The 7,244-nt window shown below is 37.1% G+C and overlaps 1 pseudogene; it reads left to right on the forward strand.

Moving 5' to 3' along the window:
- LOC127089278 (uncharacterized) lies at nt 1-100 on the forward strand (annotated as a pseudogene).
- Nucleotides 101-7,244: the final 7,144 nt, after the last annotated feature.

Raw genomic sequence — 7,244 nt, forward strand, 5'->3', positions numbered from 1 at the left:
AAACCATGGTGTGGGCAAAGTCTCATCATGTCTTTGTATCTTTCCCATGCTTCGAAAAGAGACTCGTTGTCTTTCTGTTTAAATCCGTTTATCTGGGCTCTTAACATAGCTGTTTTGCTTGGCGGAAAGTATCGGGCAAGAAAAACTTTCTTCAATTCGTTCCATGTGGTGACAGAGTTTGAAGGGAGAGACTGAAGCCATCTTCTAGCGCTATCTCTTAATGAGAAAGGAAAAAGACGAAGTCGAATTGCCTCCGAAGTGACACCATTAGCTTTAACAGTATCAGCGTATTGGACAAATACGGATAAATGAAGGTTTGGATCCTCGGTAGGATTTCCAGAGAATTGGTTCTGTTGCACAGCCTGCAACAGCGAAGGTTTAAGTTCGAAGTTGTTTGCTTCGATTGCGGGCGGAGCAATACTTGAATGCGGCTCATCTTGCGATGGAGCGGCGTAATCTCTAAGAGCACGAGCTGGTTCTGCCATCTCGGGTATCGAAGGAAAAAGGTTTTTGAAATCAGGAAGTTCTACAGGAGGGAGATTGTTTGCAGCACGATATTCCCGAATTCGTCGTAGGACTCGGAGATGTAGTTCGATATCGTTGATTCGTAAATAGAGCGGTTCGCCTTGTGAGCGAGTGCGTGGCATACAAATCAACAAAAGAAAGAATAGAAGAAAAAGAAACCTTAGTCTCTACAGCGTAACAGAAGAGTTACGATATCGATTAAATAAAAGTCCCCGGCAACGGCGCCAAAAAACTTGATCGCGACTTTATGAATCGAATTTAGGGTACAAACTGCAAGTGCACAGTTCTATCGCGTAGTTTTAAAAGATATCGATCCCACAGGGACTTATGAATCGATATACCGTTATCTAAGGTTACTTCGTAAAACTAAGGTGAATAATGTTTGATTGTTTGGGGGAAAGCTAAAAACTAAACTAAGATCTAGATTAAATATTAATAAAGCGGATATCGGTATGTAGTTCGTCGTAATTAGGGAATCAATCCTTTGTCGGTCTGTTGGTTTTAAAATAAATCTTTTCAGTTGACTTTATTGGTTAAAAGTTTTATCTCAAACTCTCGCTCTGTTGAATAAACCATGATTTTATGTTAATGTAGCTGTCACTTATAATTAAGTCAAAAAACCATTTTTTGAAAGCAATACAGTCCATAGAAACTCTTTTCAAGAAAACACTGACCGTTTAAACACCCTTATCTCAAACTCTCGCTCTGTTGACTTAGGTTATATAATTAAATTTGAATGCTTAACTCTCGTCCTCACATTCAATCTTTAAAAATACTTTTTGGAAAAGATCAGAATTTAATTAACTCTAAAACTTGCTCTCGCCCTGATCTAGAATTAATGTCTAATTTACACTGTCCAGTTAAAACCTCAAACTCTCGCTCTATTGATTTTAACTTCTTTATGTCTTTTACTTTCGTAAAAACCTTTGTTATTAAACCTGTAAATTGAGACCGTAAAAAGAGTGATTTTAATTTTAAACTTAATTTAACCGACTTAGTCTTGATTCCTTGTTCCGCTTACTTTACATACCGATATCTAAGCGAATTAGCCAGACATGCTAAACAAACTAAAATACTTATCATGCATAAACAGACTCATCCCAGGCAGATAATATAAATAAATAATAAAACAAAGCATTAAATAATAATTAAAGAACCTGAATGAGTTAAACAATAGTCTTGAACACTCCACCACAAGCCGGTAGGATTTGTTCTTGGATTCTTCAATTAAACAACAAATTAAAACGAAGGAAATAAAGCTAGATTTTAACGTAAGGTTAGATCCGGTAAAAAGGTGCACAATAGTTTCCGGTGTAGAAACTATTGTGCGAAAAGAATTAACTAAATGCTAAAAAGGAAAAAGGAAAATAGAAATTGCAAGGGAGATAGTGTAGAACTCGTAAAAATAATAAAGAAACAATACTACTTAAGTTGCTGGAAAAGAAAAATTGCAAAAGCGAAAACGGCAAAGGAAAAAAATGTGGAAAAGCTTCGGAACCCTTTTTGGTTTTGCAAGTGGCTATTTATATATGCTTGAGTAACCGCTTCCGCTGCCAAAAAGGTCTTCAACGTGCATAAAAGCGTGGCGTGGATATAGGGCTCAACACTCCCTCAACGCTCAACGTCTCTGAGGCGTTCCTTGCGCCAAAAATGTAGGGGAATGGTGTGACGTTCGTCACACCATGTGTGACGTCCGTCACAGGAGTGTGCAAGGCGTGACGCTCGTCACGCCCTCTGTGACGTCCGTCACATGCACGGCACCTGCGTTTTGTGCTTTGGGCTGGGCTTTGACATTTGGTTCATTTTTCTCTCCTTTTTGCACCTCCTTTTCTTCCATTTTTACTTGTGCTTCAAAATAAGCCACCTGAGACAAATAGGAAGAAAATACCGCGTAATATCTAATAAAATGAAGTGAACTGAAACAAATAATAATAAAATTTAATTGAATTAAGTCCTAAAATATGATATAATTTCGTGTTATCACCCATTAATAAAAAAATCTTTTTTAGTCCTTTGACCCCCTAAGAATAAAAACCTCTTTAGGTTCTTTCTCATTAACAAAATTCAAAAACATTTCTCTTCTCTCTTTTTCTATCCCAAATAAGTAGAAGATCACAAACTGGCATAAGCTAACATTTAAATTGAAACTAACTAAATGGTTCCCATTGAGTACAACGGACGTGAGGGGTGCTAATACCTTCCCCTTGCGTAGTCGACTCCCGAACCCTGATATTGGTTGCGATGACCATATCTTATCCTTACTTTTAGGGGTTTTATCGATATTTTCCCTTTCCCTCTTTGGGAATAAATAAAGTTCGGTGGAGACTCTGTTCAGTACATCCCGCGAGCGTCGTGTTCTCATTTTTCGAGGTACGACAAGTGGTATACCTGGAACTGGTGCTATTAGGATCAGTGGTTCTTGCAAGTATTTTTTTTATTTTATCGAATTCCCCTTGGCAATCGTCATTCCACTCGATTGTTTGATTTTTTCTCAGCAATTTGAATATAAGTTCGCAGGTAGCTGTTAGATGAGAGATGAATTTTTATATGTAATCTCTACCCAGAAATGTCTTGATACGGTCAGGCGAAGACATCCACATACTCTTGCAGTAACTTGACCAACTTTGTATGAACATGATTCTATAGAGATGCCTCAATCTTTACCTCTTTGCTGGCTTCTTGAGCCCCTAGATTAATGAACTCTATGAGGCTCTTAGTTCGGATGAATATCTTTTTTCTCTTGCTTAAGGAGCCTAACTAGTTCAGCTGGAAGCTCACAATCTTCCTCACCATCGTCTTCGGCGTGGTTAATTGGGAGCCCATAGTTACATGGAGTTATAGTCATGTTGTTATCAATATATTCATTATTTCTGCAAGTTTATGGAATTCTATTTTAGAATTATGTTTGTGAAAAGGCAAAGAAAAGGAAACTTTTCCCATTTATTTGTGAAAAAATAAAAATAAACGAAAGAAAAGGAATGTGATTTTGAACGCAAAATACTTTTTATTGATTGAAATATAATGCTTTTAAACGTATGGAGGCCACTTACAAATCTATCATTTTTCCTCGGGAGAGGACATGGGATTTAGAAAATACAAATGCATTACTTTGATATTAAAAAGATTGCAGGAACCACGAAAGTCGTCCAGTTATTCAACTCGAAACCAAGTGGATACCGACGTATGAAGCTTGGAATTTCTTCGCTTGCATCTCCCATGACTGCCACTAGGTTGTCATGTTAGAACCCAACACTGCTGAACACCTCCTGGATATGGTAGAATTTCTTCTGGTCTTTAGGATTAGGCATAATTGATGATGGATGGTAGTCAATACCAAACTGATTATTCTTATTAATGATGTCTAGAACTTGTCCCCAACCACCAGGGTTACCTTTTCCAATGGTCTCTTTAGAACTCTTCAGTGAAGATATGATCAATTATGGAGCCTTGTCAAGATTAGACGTAGTGCTATTGACATTATCAAATTCCAAGAAGTGTTAGGGGACCTCTATTGCATCCTCGTCGGTTTCGACGTATCGAAATGACGACAACTCGCTTATAAGCATATCTTCTTTACCGGAGATAATAACCAATCTGTCTTCCACCATGAATTTCAGCTTCTGGTGCAACATAGAAGTTACTACCCCAACAACATGAATCCATGGTCTCCCAAGTAAACAATTGTAAGTAGGGTTAATGTCCATCACTTGGAACGTCATGGTAACCAGACGGGGTCCAACCCGAATTGGTAAATTGATCTCACCGATAACTTGTCTTCTGGATCCATCGAAAGCTCTTACAATTAATGCATTAGCTGACATTTCTTCTCCTTCAACTAGTAGTTGTTTCAACATGTTCTTTGGAATTACATTGAGATAGGAACCAATATCTACAAGAACTCTAGATAGGAGAGTATCCATGCAAGTAACAGAGATATGCAATGTCTTATTGTGGCAAGCTCATCCACTTGGTAACTCAGCATCATTGAATCCTAGGTAACAGTTGGCTATAATATTTATGACTACTTCATCAAACTAGTCAACAGTGATATCTTGCATTACATGGGAAGCATTAAGTACATTCATCAAAGTTGCTTGATGAGCCTCTGAGCTCAAGAGTATTGATAGGATCAAGATCTTATATGGCGTCTGACCTAATTGGTCCATAATCTTAAAGTCGCTCTTCCGAATTAGCATTAGGAATTACTGACTTTCATCGGGAAAGATATTCCCTTTGTTATCAATTTGATTTCTTCCAATTTGTTTTCACAAATACACTCGATACCTATATATTGATGATCTCACGAATGTAGGACAAAGTCCCACATAATAATTTTAACTCAAATAACATGCCCTTAGACCAATGCTCATCAAAGTGGACACATTAGTGATTTAAGATAAGAATTGAAACACAGTTTAAGAGATAACTGAAAATACTTATCTAAAAGCGTATAGTAACGCTTTTGGTCAAGTTTATAGGATATTGTAGAAGACTTGTCTTCTCTTGACTTAACGGTCATCTTTTCTCTTCCTCAAGTTATAACATTTTCGGGTGATCAATCAATCTTTGGTGACTTTGAGTATGTCTTCTAAAGATTCATCTACATCATGAATAAGAAAAAAAAAACCTTTCCTGGCGCTTCTTGGATAAAATACATACAAGTTACGTATTCAACCTAGTAAGTATTCACAAGCAATTATGATATCAAAGATAGTAGTGACCGGGGATTTACCTACACTACCTATTTCACAACCTAGCACTTATATTTGTTAACTTCATAGGTCACAACATCCTTCTTCTTATCCACAAAGTCAATGAATAAGGAGATGTTACCTTTTATATGCCTTGAGCTTCCTGTAAGACCCCAATTTTGACCCTAGGATCTCTCATGATATCTCATGATATCTCATCATATGCACTGGCATTGGGATCACATCTTGGCATCCTCCTCACCCTTCATTCATTGGGTTTGCATTGGGAGAGATCACCAAGCACATTTGATTGTATCTTACTTTGTATTTTATTATTTACTAACCAAAATACCAAAAATATGTCATTATATAGTTTGACTCTTTTTGTAGGTAGTGCACATGCTCACCTTTGATCTATCAAGCTCACATCTAGGGTTTAAGACCCTCAATGCAAGGAGCTCAATCAAGAAATGGTTTATTATGGCTATAAGCATCATATGTGGATCCCCATGATTTTCACATGTTATTTTGATCAATAAATCATCAAGAGTTTGGAATTGGTTTTCCTTGGAAACCCTAATTCTTTTAGGTATCTTATGTGACTTCTTCAACAAGCTTCTTCAACAGTTGATCTAATATTTCAAGGGATACTTCACATTTCATCATCTTATGCATATATTATCCTCCATGAGTCCCAAAAGTCAAGAGAATAGCAAGCTAGCAAGTTGGTTCATGGGGGTTGACCAGAGGAATTCAACTGATCAAAACTAGGGTTCCCTAGACCCTATCTCCTACAATTTTTGTCATATGAAAATGATTCCAAGATAAGTTACTCTAAATTACATTCCAAACAACTTTCATATTAAGGTATAGAGCTATTTTTGCTTTTAAAGTCAATTTTTGTGGTAAAGGATTATAGGTCATTTTGTCTAAACCCTAATTTGGAGGTCAACTTCCCAAGACCATAACTTGCTCATTTTTTATGAGATGAAAGTTATTCAACTTGCATAATGAAATTCAATATGTCTACTTAAACTTTTATGTTTGGAGGAAGATCAAATTAAAATTTTAAATGCATGTGATATGAGGAGACATTATAGGTCATTTTGGACATATGGCTTGCCACTTAGAATTTTTTTTGATATGTTTGATTTTCCAAACTTCCACCTCAAAATTAATCATGATCCAGGCTTCAAATAAAAAAGTGTTCAACATGAAAGTTGTTCCTCTTTATCTAATATTTCCAAAAAGTCTAAATTCATCCCATTTGGACAAAGTATGAGTGACTTGTGCATGGCTTAAATTTGGATCACCATTTGGCATAATTGAACTTGCATCTTCCATACACAAATGCATGGCTTGCTAACATGACTTCAGCAATGTTTGTACAAAATTTTGGACCTGATTGAATGATTACATGGGCCTATCACACACAAGAGTCCTGCTTCATTTTTGATTCAATTCTACTCTATCAAGCATTCAGAGCAAGGCTAAGTGAAGTTGGAAGCAAGATTGTGGCCATCTGAACCTGCAGTGGAGGTGATTTTCTCATTTTTTTTTCGTTTCTTTGATTCTCACTCAATTCTCCATAATTCTTCTTGATTTTTGGTTGTATGAAGTCCTACCAATGTAGGCAAGAAGATTGAGTTGCTTTCAGGTTAAATCGAAGCAACTCATGTCATGATCCTCAAATTTCAACTCCCTGTATCTTTCAATATACTTGGAGTTAGATGAAACTGAGGCCAGATTCGAGCTCCTGAGCATTTTTACTTTAAATTCACGTCCTCCTTTTTTTGGGTGATGGTTGAAGATGGACCAGACCGATGAGGTCCACTGGAGAAGAAGACCGAAGATGTAGCTTCGGTGGTGTGTTGGCACGCTTCTGAACCATAGGATCCTTTCAATTTGTTTTAATCTCGCGCGTTGGTTTTGATTACCATCCTTGCAGCGCATTGACTAGAGTTCATCATGGAACGCGCGCTGAGATCCACTTGAACTTCCACCTCAATTAATGAGGGGGATCAAGTG

Source organism: Lathyrus oleraceus, chromosome 5 (assembly GCF_024323335.1).
Source record: "Lathyrus oleraceus cultivar Zhongwan6 chromosome 5, CAAS_Psat_ZW6_1.0, whole genome shotgun sequence".
NCBI lineage: Eukaryota > Viridiplantae > Streptophyta > Magnoliopsida > Fabales > Fabaceae > Lathyrus > Lathyrus oleraceus.